We start from the raw sequence: 14,583 nt of genomic DNA, 5'->3' as shown, positions 1-14,583 counted from the left end.
GGTGCCTCTTGGTGAGTTCTAGGGTCAATCTGAAATAGGATTTTGGAAAGGAGAGTCCTAGAGAAATTAGATTAACTTGCAGGGACATGTCATCCTTAACTTGGGCCACGTATACCAAATATATATTTTAAATTATCTTTATATGTGCCCAAGATTCCTAACCACTGAAAGCTATTATACAGATTGTAGTCTAATTGGTTTGTGTGACAAAAGATTGGGATTTAATGTTCTCATGTACTTGGAAGGGGAGCTTTTTCTTTTGTGAATATCTTGCAAATTTCACAAAATCAGCTAACCCTGGACATCAAGAAAATTATTTCTTGAACTCTATGATTCAATAAAGATGCATACCTATAATTATTGTTGAGACCCACTCCCCCAAAAAACACACACAAAGATATGTCTTGGATGGGTTGAAATTTGACATAGATGGGCACACAACAGCATGCCAGAAATAATGCCCTACGGATCATTTATTTTATTTTTCCTGTTAAGTCAGGCCACACAAAGAATCAGTCAGCTAGACCAAAAGCTCTTCAGCAGATTTCAGAACTTCTTAGGAAACGGCCAGAGACACACCAATGCGAGAGCCACAGCCAGAGCTGATGTCATATGCAGCATGTGCTAGACGAGCACCCTCCTTTCCCCCAGATGGCAGTGTGGCCCTGGGTTGTGTTCTCTGAAGCTCTAATGCAACCTGCCCAAGACCCCATGAACTTATTATTAACTAATAAGCACCTCTTTGTGGGTCCACCCATAAACGAGGCAGATGCACCAGGTCTGTGAGTTGGAGGTGGCTTCTTGGCTTCCCAAGTCAATTGTCAGGGCCTCCTGACAGCATGGCAACATGTTCAAGCCGACTGAGGGGACTAGGGACAGGTTTGAAGCCCTTGCTAGAAGACAGAGAAAGAGGAAGTTTCCTCAGCGCTTGGCAGCCTACTCCTCCCCTTGCTAAATTTTTAACCACACATTTCCCCCATTAAATCAGAATTGGTGATACTTACATAAATGTGTAGTGTTTGAAAATTGAAATCACATAGAAAAATAGCGATTCTGATGACTATACAAGGCAATTTCTTCAAGTCGAGTAATGATGTGATGTGTGTGGCTAAGCGTAGCTACGCAGGAAGTGGTTTTATTTAAAAGTTTTTGTGCTCACCCCCACCCCCTGGGTTTTTTTTCTTCAGTACTGAAATTAAACAGCACCCTACATAGGCCTACTCTTACGACATGTGACTTGACTGTTTTCCGTTTTTGTTGAAAGAGTCATTAACAGTTAGAAGTTTATGGCAGTTTCAATAACAAGTCATCACGGAGAAAAGGTAAGTGAGTTTTAACTTCATATTGAGCACGAAACTTAAACTTGCAAACATTTGACAGATTATCTTAAGCTTTGGTGTGAACATATAAACATTTCTACAAAAATGTGATGTTTTCACCTGTGACTGAAACATCAGTTTGTTTCCTTTGGTGTAGGAAAGAATATTCTTTTCATATTTGTAGCTGTCAAATTCTCAACTTCTTTATTGAGATATTATACTAGGATCAATTATGCAGATTTTATATTAAATTATTAAAGACAAAATAAAGTATAGTTTTAGTTTGAAAGTGCTGTTAAAAGTTACTAGAGAAAATGTAGAACTTTGTCTCTTTAACTGTTTTTTTAAATAAAAATGTACTATTTGAGATCCAGAGAACAAAAGCAAAAAGGTGTTTTTAACAATAAGAAATAACGTCTGGATTGCAAGGTGAAAGATACCCACTGTGAAGGGCTGTAATAAAGGTAGCATTAGAAATCCTGGAAAAGGTGTAGGTTACAAATGTGTAGTTTATTAAATAGCTGTTAAAAGGCAGGAAAGTTTAAAATGCAAAAGAAAGCTCTGCCCTGTGACATTTGAATATATATTTTTCTAAATTTCACTCAACATACAAGGTGAAATGAGGGCAAGCTTTATGTCATAAACAAAACTCTACGTGTAAAACAGAAGTCACAGCTGGCTTCACCGAAGGCTACTTCTGGGAAAAAGAGGCAAACTAGAGATATATTTTTGTCATTTATATAATTATATAATTTTCCTTCCTTGAAATTTTCCAAAATAAAAACTCTAGAAGTGAAAAGGCTTTTTCTTAATCATAAATTGACAAGAACTTTTACATTGACTTCTTGCCTTTATAGAATGTCTTTGTGTGTGGTAACATATTTAAAGAAAATATAATAGTATTGTTAATCTCAGAGACAAATACCCAAAATAAATATGACTGTAGATCTTTGAAGGGATTTTAATAAAAGCTCCTGATATAATCCACTCTTTCCTAATATTATTTTTATTGTGCTGCTGGATGGGGGAGGTGATGGCCCCCACAACACCTATTTTTTTGTGTTATTAAAAAATGGTTACAGGGTTGATAAGTGGCAACACTTCTCTTTTCTTTTATTGTCTTCTATTGAAAGACACATATACATGTTTTTTGATGTGGTCAATTTAGCAGGAAATTATTAGGCATACTAGTACACTCCATTTTAAGGCCTCTTCAATTGTCTATACTGAAGCTAGTCACTTGTTAACTTAAAATGATCACAAAAAAAGAGATTAAGACTTGGTGTTCAATACATTTTTTATTGTTAGAATGTAAGAAGACCCTGGTAATATATATTTGCTTTGATATACTGATTAGCTCTTTAATTTGTTGCATTACTTCACAATGGAAAACATTATTTAAATCTGTCTTCAATATTGTGGCTCTGAACCTTGGTATCTATAGAAGCTGTGTAATTCAGATAGTTTGGGTTGATATGTTATTACTTTATTTCATTTTATTATAAAAGAACATCACATGAATAAACATATGTAGTACTTACACATTAGAATAAAATGAATATCCACATAAGCATTTGGTACTGAAAAAAAAGCCTACTATAGTTTTTTAAACTATGTAATATTTTAAAAGACAAATTCTTTGTAAAGCAACTGTTCTTGCAGAAATAGTTACATTAAAATAGAAACATTTTATGGAGTACAAGTAAAATTAAAAATTAATTAAACAGAGTTTAGTATGGGTTTATAAAGAACAAGCAGTGCTTATAGATATGTGAATTAAATGCACTCAGAATTGCTCGTAAAAATACACAATGCATTATCTCTTGAACGTACAGACCACATCTCAAGAAGCAGCTCTAAATGAGTTCCTATACCTCTATACATTTTAAGTGAATGAACAAGAAACAAATTTGGTGAAATAAAAACAATGCAGAGGATCTCATTTGGAGAGTTATTTCAAAGCCAATTTATTAAAAGAATATCATGCTTTTCCACTTGGAACCAGCACTCAGCAATATTCAGAAAGGAAATATTTTCTCATAGATACTCCTCCTCCTTTTTAATGCTCTATTCAGAGTGTCCTGCTCTATCCCTGTTTTAGAGCACCCCAACCTTGGTACCTAGAGGGATAGACCTCATTTTGCTCATTCCACCTCATTCCCATAGTCCTTAAAACGCACTCATCCTATTTCTCAGCACTTAGAGCACCTCATAAAAGTAGTCCATGCTCACAGGAGAAGGCCACAGAGTTTTGTTTCTCTTTACTTTTCAGCCAGGCCACTGCTCTTTTTCTGAGTAGAATTTTACTAAGGTCTCTCAGGAGACAGGATCTGAGAAACAGCGAAATGTTGAGAACTTCAGTCTCCAGTGAGGCAAATGGGAAGATATATTTTATGGCAGAAAGTGTGTTTCTTTACTCATTGGTCCTGCTTGTGGTACTGAAGCACAGAATTTCTGAGATTGTCTTATATAGAGGGTCCATCAAAGAGATGTGCCCACTGCTCTAACATATTCCTGAAAAGATATACACATTTCCTATACTAGATGAAAATTACTTGATTATATCTTCAGATAGTTTTGGTATTCCTATTAACAGAAAATATTTAGCATAATATAATCAATTGCTTTATACAGTTCCAAAAAATTATTTAATATTATAAACTTAATTCTTTGAGTACCAGAAGCACATATATATATATATATATATATATATATGCACTACAAAATAATTGATATATATATAGCTAGAGTCTAAAATGTACTTATAGCCTGGCCAGAGGAGCTCAGTTGGTTGGGGCATTGCCCAGTGCTCAGAAAGTTTGCCGGTTCTATGCCCAGTCAGGGCACATACCTGGGTTGTGGGTTTTATCTCCATTTGGGGCATATATGGAGGGCAACGGATCCATGTTTTTCTCTCACATCAATCTCTCTCTCTCTCTCTCTCCTTTCCTCTCTCTAAACATGTCCTCAGATGAAGATTACAAATAATAATAATAATAAATAATAAATAAATGAATAAAATGCACTTATAAATATTCTAGATTTCAGTTTATAGTAGACTATTATTTGCAAAGGATAAAAAAAAAGTTAAAGTTAGCCAACGCAAAAGATAGGCAATAATTTGTATAACTAAAAAATCCAAGGAAAGTGAAGTCAGGCATGGCTGGATCTAGGAGCTCAGACATAGTTATCAGGATTAGGTCTTATTTTCTTTTTCCTTTAGCTCTTTTTGCCTTGTGCTATAAGCAGTTTCTGGCAGAAACTCACACTGAAATGATAAGAAAGCTTTAGGTTTGTGTCTGACCCTTTCAGCAAACTCTATTGCAAAGAATGCCTTTCCTCTAACACAGCAAAGGTCTCAGACTGAGATCTGAGTGGACTGATTTGTGTCATGTGGCCACAGCTGAGCTGATCTTTGACTTAGCTACAAATCCCCTGAGTGACCCTGAGTGACCAGTCCTAGGTTAGAGATCCACTGTTGCACTGAGGAGCCATCTGCTCCTGCGATACATGGACTCTTAGCTGAAAAGAGGAGCCTCCATACACCAGAAACAAACATGCTTTCCCCAGAAGAAAGGTGACTTCATTACGTTTAGGGAAAACTATGAAACTCCACAACCCAGCCACATCTAGTAATTTTTAAAAGCACTACCTACTCAAATTGTCCAAGCTCTATAATCAGAAAGAAATACAGTATCAGTTAAAGGATAGGTTTGAATGCAACAAGGGTTTTAATTAAACCGAAGTCACAATACTTGTCTTCTAAAACTTATAATCTAGTATAATTACTCTAATAATAATTACAATTCAAATAAAATTTACCATGTACCTTAAAAAGATACAAGAAATATTCTATCAAGGTTCAGAAATTCATGTAACATTTTTGCATTCCTGTTATGTGCCAGGCAATAAACTAGAGGATTCTGCAGGCGTTGCTTCATTTCATCAGATCCTATCAGAAATACGAAGACAGTTTTGGAGAAAACATTTGGAGTGGTTTTCACACAAAGCTAGGACTGGGGAAATGAGAAACATTCCAAGTGACAGGAAGGGAACGTGTCAAGGCTCAGACATGGAGGAATATCAGAAAATTTGCAAGGAAGAGTGGGTGTCTGGCTTTGTTAGCTAGAAGCACAAATAATGGTAGGAAGGAAGGCCAGAAACATAGTTTGAGATCCTGATACAGTGGACCTGCTGAACAGATTATGACTAGGGATGTAAGTAACAACAGGGTTGTTGAGCAGGGAAAATGCCTAATTGGATATCCACATTTTGCTTCTCAATGGGTTATCTAGTGTCAGAATTTATTTGCCTTTTCCATATACCTCACTGTTGGTGACAAATGCTTCAGGGTGGTTTATAGAATGGTGCAGTCAGTGGAGAGAGGTATTTCTGGAAGAGCTGGCACTAGCTCTTCTTCCCCACGTGCCTTGAGGATCATATACAGGCTGCAGTCATCTTTTTTTTTTTTTTTTTCATTTTGTGAAAGTCATTTTTATATGGATGTTTTGTTTGTTTATAGTTTGAGACTAGATGATAGATACAGTGAGATCACTCAAAATCAAAATAAAACAAATATAAAACTTCTAGGGAAAATTATTTTAAGTCTTATTTTTATATACTCCATTCACCTCCATCTTAATGGAACAGACAACCTCATTTAAAAAAAAAAATCCTCAACCGAGGATATGTTTTTATTGATTTTAGAGGGAGAGGAAGGGACAGGGAGAGGGAAACATCAATGTGAGAAAGAAACATCAATTGGCTGTGGCTCTGGTACTTTTCAGACCAGGAACACGCAGCCTAGGTATGTGCCCTGACCAGGAACAGAACCCATAACCTTTTGGTGCATGGACGATGCCCCAGCCAACTGAGCCACCTAGCCAGGGTGACAACCACAATTTTAAAACCCTTTATATTTTCTGCATACACATATGTGTGTGTGTGTGTGTGTGTATCTTTATTATATTAAAGGTGGCATAGTATACATGCTTTACTTTTTTTTCCATTTAGTAATATCTTGGAGATATTTCCATAATAAAAACAAGAAACCACCTAATTCTCTTATTTTTTGCAGCTGAACAATATTCCACTGTGTGGATATATCATATGTAATTTCATCAGCCTCATATTAAACGTGCCATGGGTGTTTTCAATCTTTTGCTAATACATTAATGTTTTAATGTTATTGTGAATATTTGAAAATACATCTATGTAGTGAATTTCCAGAAATACTATTTATTTAAAAACCAAGAGATAAAATAATTTTTATAGTTTTTGCCAAACTATTCTGTTAGTCGTAACTTTTTTTTTTTTTTAATTTATCTTTAGTGTTGAGAGTATTACAGGTGTCCCATTCCCCCCCCCAATTGACCCCCTCCACTTTGCTCCCACCCCCTCCCCAAGCCTTCACCCCATTATTAACTGTGTCCATGGGTTATGCATATGTGCATATAACTTCTTTGGTTAATCTCTTCCCACCCTCCACCCCCTTCCTTCTTTCCTCTGAAATATGATCGTCTGTTGCATGTGTCAATGTCTCTGGATCTATTTAGTTCATCAGATTCTTTTGTTCATTAGCTTCTTCTTAAAGAAGACCCTTCAACTTTTCCTGTAGTGCTGGTCTGGTGGTGATGAACTCCTTTAGCTTTTTCTTATCTGTGAAGCTCTTTATTTGACCTTCAATTCTAAATGATAGCTTTGCTGGGTAGAGCAATCTTGATTGTAGTTCCATGTTTTTCATCACTTTGAATATTTCTTGCCACTCCCTTCTGGCCTGCAAGGTTTCTGTTGAGAAATCAACTGACAGTCATATGGGTGCTCCCTTGTAGGTAACTAATTGCTTTTCTCTTGCTGCTTTTAAGGTTCTCTCTTTGTCTTTAACCTTTGGCATTTTAATTATGATGGGTCTTGCTGTGGGCCTCTTTGGGTTCCTCTTGTTTGGGACCCTCTGTGCTTCCTGGACTTGTAAGTCTATTTCTTTCCCCAGGTAGGGGAATTTTTCTGTAATTATTTTTTCAAATAGGTTTTCAATTCCTTGGTTTCTTTCTTCCCCTTCTGGCATCCCAATAACACAAATGTTGGGCCTCTTGAAGTTGTCCCAGAGGCTCCTTATACTATCTTCATATTTCTGGATTCTTTTTTCTTTTTGCTCTTCTGGTTGAGTGTTTTTTGTTTCCTCATGTTCCAAATTGCTGATTTGATTCTCAGCGTCCTCTATTCTACTGTTGATTCCCTGTAAATTATTCTTCATTTCAGTTCCTGTAGCCTTCATTTCAAATTGGTACTTTATTATGTTATCGATTTTCTCAGTTATTTCCCTAATAGTCTGCTTAAATATCCTTATAAACAAAATTCTGAGCTCTGTATCTGTTAGCTTGCTTGTATCTATTTCATTTAGTTCTTCTTCTGGAGATTTCTTCTGTTCTTTCCTTTGTGACATGTTTCTTTGCCTCCATGTTTTGGCTGCTTCCTGGTGTTTGTTTCTGTGTATTAGGTAGAGCTGCTATGTCTCCTGGAATTTGTAGAGTGGCTTTGTGTAGTAGGTGTCCTGTAGGGTCCAGTGGCTCAGCCTCCCCAGTCACCTGAGCTGGGCCTTCTAGGTGCTCCCCTGTGTGGGCTGTGTGCACTGTCCTATTGTAGTTGAGTCTTGGTTGCTGTTGGCGTCACTGGGAGGAACTGACCCCCAGACAATCAGCTGTGAGGACCAGCTGCAACTACAGCCAGAGAGCTGCTGTGCTGGAAACACCCCTATGGATCAGGATTTACTTCAGTGGAGATTTGGTGTTCACCAAGTGTGCCCCTTGAATGTCACTCGTGGATGTGGAAGGGTTGTAATCCAGTGTGGTCGAGTCTGACCACCAGATGCACTGTCTCTGGGGCCTCCTGGGAGGTGTAAAATCAGCCTGTGCCAGTCCCTTGCCCAGGGCCCCCCAGCATGAGCTACACAGCAAACCGTAGTTGGCTGCTACTTGTGCTGGGCTTGGAGGTGCCCACAAGAGGCCAAGCTATGAGCCACTGCAGGCTGCCGCTAGTGCAGGGCCTGAGGCCACTTATCAAGCCCTGTGGGGCCCGCTGCTGCTTGTTTGAGAGATTTTAGGAAAGTCCTAAGCATGAGGCTGGAGAGGCCACTTGCACAGAAAAGCCCCTGGAAATGGCCTGGATGAGCTGCAGGTGGGGAGGGGCGGGGCCTCCGGGGAATCACGGGGCGGGGCCAAAGGCGTGAGTCAGGTGCCGGGGATTCAAACATGGCGCCTGCCTGCCGGCTGTGTGCTGTGACGATTTGCCAAAGGAGCAATGGCTTCTGCAGCCCTTCTGCCTGGGAGGAAGCCGCCCCTCCAGCTCTCGCCCGGATCTCAGGCAGGTTAGTTCCCCCCCGAGTGTCCCGGGTCCTTTCTGGCTGCTGCCCGGCGCTGGGCTCAGAGGGAGCGCGTCTAAGTGAGTCCGTGCGCGGGCCCTTTAGGAGTTGCTGGGGCTCCCGCAGCCTCCGCGACCCTCAGCCACAGTCCCTGCTGGTTTCACAGCCCGGAGCTGTGGGGACGTCTCTTCCCGGCCCTGGAGCCCTGGGCTGCGGGCCTGTTGTGAGGCTGGGACCCCTCCCTCCTCCAGGAAACCCCCACCTCCGAGATTCCCTCCTGCGTTTAAACCGCGGCACCGGGTGTGGGCCCGTGGCCCCGTCTCCATGACCGAGCCCCCATTCACCCGCGTCTCCGCCCCTCCTGCTGTTCTTGGTGCTCCTTCAGCTCCCTGGTTGTGGGGCTTCTGTGCAGCCAGATCTCAGGAGGCCCTGAGTGATGTTGTTCGGTATTTTAGTTGTCATTTTGATGTGGTTGCGGGAGGCGGCGGGTGCAGCGGCTACCTACGCCGCCATCCTGTTTCCAGCCAGTCCTAACTTTTTGAACTTCCATCAGCACATAATGAGGATGCTGCTGGAAGCTCCATAGCTTTTCCAACAGATTGTGTTGCCACACTGTTCAGGTTTTGCCAATCTGTAGAAAAGTTTATCTCAATATAATTTTATATGATATTTTTGTTATGATGATTGGAGTTGAGCATATTTTTTAAAGATTAAAGTTCTATTTGTCATTCTTTTTTAAAAATATGTTTTCATTGATTTCAGAGAGGGGAAGGGAGAGGGGAGAGAGAGAGAGAAACATCAATGAGGAGAGAGTCTTTGATCGGCTGCCTCCTGCACCCCCCGACTGGGGGTCAAGCCTGTAGCCCTGGCATGTGCCCTGGCATGTGCCCTGACTGAGAATCAAACTGTAACCTCCTGGTTCATGGGTTGACACTCAACCCTTGAGCCACGCCGGGCTGGACTATTTGCCATTCTTGATAAAAGAATGTATCCTTTCTCAACTGTGTAATAAAGGATCTAAAGCATTAGTGAAGCTCAAGCCTTAGAATGAGATGTTAAAGGAAGAAAGGAACTGGGACTAGCATATGTAAAATTCATTTTTTATAAAGCTTGAAATAGGCAGCCACTAAAAAATGGGAAGAAATATGAATGTTCAAACAAAGGGAGAAAAGGAACAAAAATAAAGCAAAGAAAAACATTCAGAAACCCAACAAGGTCTCAGAGGATACTCAGACAGATGGGTGTAATCACTAGCTCAAGTAGATAAATTAACCTGAAACAGAAGGAAGAGCACTTTAATGAGTGTATATGCAGAAAAATTGGATATAGATAAGATGAGGGGAGGGGAAGGGAGGAAGTTGAGGGAATACATGCTTCACGGTTTCTATCTTCTCTGACATGGTAGGAAAGCTCATTTGATGAGAGAGAGTACTTACAAGATGCCAAAGAATAGGCAGAATATCTTATTTTAAAATATTGGTCTTATCAATAACACAACAAATACAATTGCGGGATTTAAAATGGATTTTTCTCTTTTGGGTGGCATCAGCCCAATTCAATTCAGTTCCATAAATAATTTTGAACAACTAAGTACACCATGTTGTGCTAGGAATTATTGGGGACACAAAGAATCAAGGTGCTATTTAGCCAGTGAAAACTTTGTACTCTCACAAACACAACCATTTAAATATAAATTTATATGTACTATTGGAATGCCATAGAAAGAGTATAGAACATCTTGTCAGAGTCCCAGTGGTTTCGCTTTTACAAGTCCAATGGCTAATTATATGTCTTTATCTTGTCCATTATCTGAGCTGCATTTAATGCAAATGAACGCTCCTTCCTTCTTGAACCTCTCTGGGATATTTCATTTTCCCAAATTAACTGGATGCTCCTTCTCTGTTTCCTTTGCTCACTCATTCTCTTCATCCAGCCCTCTAAATGTCGGAATGTCCTGCATTCAGTCTTCAGATTTCTACCTTTCCAATCTCCACTCTTACCCTCTAAGTTTATTCTCAGGCGATCTTGTTTAAATGCTCCCTGTATTCTAATTAGATCTCAGCACCAAGCCTTATGCTTAGCACCAAAACTATAACGGTAATTGCCCACTCATTGTCTCCCCTGGAATGTCTTATAGAAATATCAACATGAGTATATTCAAAATTAAGCGCTTAATTACTCCCCATTTGCTCCCCACCCAACATGCTTCTTTCTGATTTTCATCCCTCTCATTCAATGGCACCACCATTCACCTATCTTTTCAGGAAAGTAAACTAAGAACTACCCTCACACGCTTATCCTCAGACACCTACTCCCAAATATATCCAATTCATCACTTAGGAGCAGAGCCTGAAAAATACTGATTATTAGCTTGTTTACTTTTCTCCACAATAACTCTTGAAAAGGTATATACTTTTTCCCAGGCAAATAGCTCTTTTAATTTTTTATTAATTTTATTTTTTGTTGGTATAATGACTTTTCCCCAAAAACTATGCTAAATGAATACACTACAATAAATGACATTTGATGACATCACAATTTTAGATAAAACCACACTTACCAATTCACTCTCTAGTGTCAAGTTAGAGAAGAATCATAGAAATTATCTGGAGTAATGTTGATATACACATTTTAAATGAACTCAAGGAGGTTGAGGAGGTAGCAACTTCCAGAACGTTTCAGTAGGTTTTTTTGGCCTTAAATGTGTTTTTCTGTGTTGCAGTTTATTAGGTACAATCTGAACATAAGAAAACTCTAAGTCTCACAATCATTGAAAATTTTGCTGAAGAAAAGTATTCAGAAAAAGAGGAAATTTAATAAAAAATATTTTAAATATATTTTATGTACTTTTTCCCAAATGGTTAATATTTATATAAACTCATTTTTATATATTTATATAATCTTAGATTTTTAAATGTTAATTGTATATATTGAGCTTTTATTTAACAAATTTCTCTAAACAGGAATGAATTAGACATTTAGCAAGTGATGAGAATATATCAGAATATCCCCAATTCAATCACTTACCACTTCTACCACTGTTACTGCAGAATTCTCCTGACTTGTTTCCCTGCTTCTACCTCTCATGTGATATTCATTCGTACTTCGGGGAGTAAACAGAGTGGCCTTCTTAATACTTAAATTATGCAACTCTCCTACTAAACCATTCCAAATGACTTTCTCTTATACATCAAATATATTCAATCTCATTTTGTGATTTGCAAGGCCCTTTCTACCTCATCACTTTGCTTTTATTTTCCTAAATAGCCTTTTGGATATGGGGAATTATATAATTCTTTGTTAAATTGCTTAGTGGCTATCTTTACATGGATTGAATGGCCCATGAGAGTATTTACCTTGTCTGTCTTTTTACAACTAAATATCTAGAACCTAGAACAAAGGTAGGCATAGATATAATAAACACTCAATGAATATTTGATTAGTGATAGAATAAGTGATACAAAGCTGACTGTGGCTATAGAATCAGGGAAATTTTTGTGGAGACTTGTGATTTCTCCTGGGTATGAAAAATAGGATAAGTTTAGGGGAAAGGGGTCAAGAAACATATTTCAAAAGAATAACACTTTATGGGTACAGTTTGAGTAACCTGGCAGCAATGAAAAGTTGGATTAGGAGCCAGGATCCATTATATACTGTGGTCCATTTCTCAAACTCCAAGCAAGAAACACTCCATCTAAGAATGCATTGTCATAAACTGATAGAAAGCACCAACCACCTCTAATATTAAAATTTTTAACTCTTTAGCTAAAACCATGGTGTTAAAATGGAATCGCCGTATGTTTATTTTAGGTTAATTTTCTAAAATCTTAGAGAACTTTTTGTTCTAATCTCTACTGATGTAGTGTCAAGCTGAGAGTCAAAATGAGATAGCTTTTCAGAAGAGCTGTGAAAGGTAGAATGCTCAGGAAACTAGGTGCTGAGTCAAGGGAAAGTTTTCTTTCTGTTAATTGATCTTTCTGCCTTACTTAGTTTCATATTAGAATTTTAAGGGCTAGGAACTGAGCAGTAGAGCCTATATTCATTTTTGTGATAAGTGTACTAGGAACACAAGTAACCTGAGCCTCCATATAATATCACCTACACATATCTTGATGGTCCTCTTAAAGGAAGTGGAATTTAGGAGTGAGCATGAGTGCTGAATACCCCACTAGTGTCTTCAACACTCTGGTAGGTACTAAGGTGTTATAGTAAAATAGACAATATTCCCTTACTTGAAAGATAGTAGCATTAGACATTCATCAATATAAATTATTAGATTGGGATTATTTTTTGTTTTTTATTTTTGTTTCTTTTTAAATATTTCCTTATTGGTTTCAGAGAGAAGGGAGAGAGAGATAGAAACATTGATGGTGAGAGTGTCATTGATCAGCTGCCTCCTGCCCCTCCTCCCCACATGGGATTGAGCCCACTGCTCAGACATGGGCCCTGACCTGGAACTGAACTGTGGTCTGGATCCTAGGTCTATGCTCAACCACTGAGCCACGCTCACTGGGTGGGATTGCTAATAACACTCATCATAGCTATGATTATGTTATTACATATCATGGATATTATATATCAGATATTTTGCATACCTACTATCATTTGACACCCACAAAAATCATGTAAAGGAGTCAGTTACCCATTTTAAAGAAAAGGAAGGTAAGGTTACTTGGTTAAGCATCCAAATTTATGTGCTATTTAGTCAGATGTGTCAAGATTTACAGGAGATACCTGGATAATGCAAAAAGCACGTTATTTTCACAATGCCATGCTGCAAATTCTAAGCCTGTTACGTTCCACCAATTAAGCAATGCTGGACTTCATTCATAAATTCCTTAGCATCTGAAAAGGTCTAAAAGGATTCTGTCTTGTTCCATGTCTAAAACAATGCCATCTGTGGATAATGTGTTGCTTGTTTAGTATATACATTACCTCATGTAGAGGTGTTACAAAACACGTGAGGAAGAAAACACTTCTGCCTTAGTTTCTGTCATAGTGCAGGTACCTTATCTGTTTTTCTTTCTTTCTTCTGACCCTATGCCTCCACACAGTCTTTAACCTTCAAAATTCCTTCTCAGCCATGCTGACCATTATGATGGGGCAACTAGCAACAAATGGCTATTCAGCGCTTGAAATGTAGCTATTCTAAATTGAGTTGTGAAGCCCGGCCGGGCGTGGCTCAGCGATTAAGTGTTGACCTAGGATCCAGGTGATCGAGGTTCGATTCCTGGTCAGGGCACATGCCCGCGTTGTGGGCTGCAGCTGATCAGTGACTCTCTCATCATTGATGTTTCTATCTCTCTCCCCCCCCCTCCTTTCCTCTCTCTGAAATCAATAAAGATATATTTCCCCCCCAAAAATAATTTCTTTTTAAATAAAAATAAATAAATAAATTGAGTTGTGAAGTGGACACCAGCTTTTGAAGACTTAGTACAAATAAAGGGAATGTAAATTTTCTCATTAATATTTTTATTTTGATCATGTGCTGAAATTATAAATTTTTGATATATTACATTAAATAAAATATATCATTAAAATTAATTTCACCAATTTTATTTTACTCATCTAATGTGGCTGCCAGAAATCTGTAAATTACATGTGTGACTCACATCATATTTCTAGTGAATGGCACAGCTCTAGTCCATCTGCTCTTTTCGCCAGACTCTTTTGACATTCTTATGGTTTAAGTTTATTCTCTCAAATATAATCCTTAAATTTCTGTTTTTGTCCTTGGCTTCTCTTCCAATGTTGTTCCTCATGTCAATGTGTTACTTGATATCTCTTCCATTAAGTCCCATCAGTAGTTCAAACTGAGTATGTTTCAAGTTAAATCCGTAGTCTCCCTACAGAATCTCTCTTCTAACTTCAGATACCTCGATTCCTCAAGTCATCTAAGCAAGTATT

General features: G+C 38.4%; 1 protein-coding gene across 1 annotated transcript in view; it reads left to right on the top strand.

Moving 5' to 3' along the window:
* The first annotated feature begins 1,239 nt into the window (after positions 1–1,239).
* ARHGAP15 (Rho GTPase activating protein 15) overlaps positions 1,240–14,583 on the top strand; it is a 575,548-nt gene continuing 562,204 nt past the window's right edge. Inside the window, exon 1 of the mRNA XM_081142712.1 lies at positions 1,240–1,322. The gene's annotated coding sequence lies outside the window, so the exon portion shown is untranslated. The remainder of the gene's footprint in view (positions 1,323–14,583) is intronic.

The sequence above is a fragment of the Miniopterus schreibersii genome (assembly GCF_964146895.1).
Source record: "Miniopterus schreibersii genome assembly, chromosome: 7".
Taxonomy (NCBI): Eukaryota; Metazoa; Chordata; class Mammalia; order Chiroptera; family Miniopteridae; genus Miniopterus; species Miniopterus schreibersii.
The sequence above is the reverse complement of the archived record's forward strand: the minus strand, read 5'-3'. Positions and strand labels throughout refer to the sequence as shown.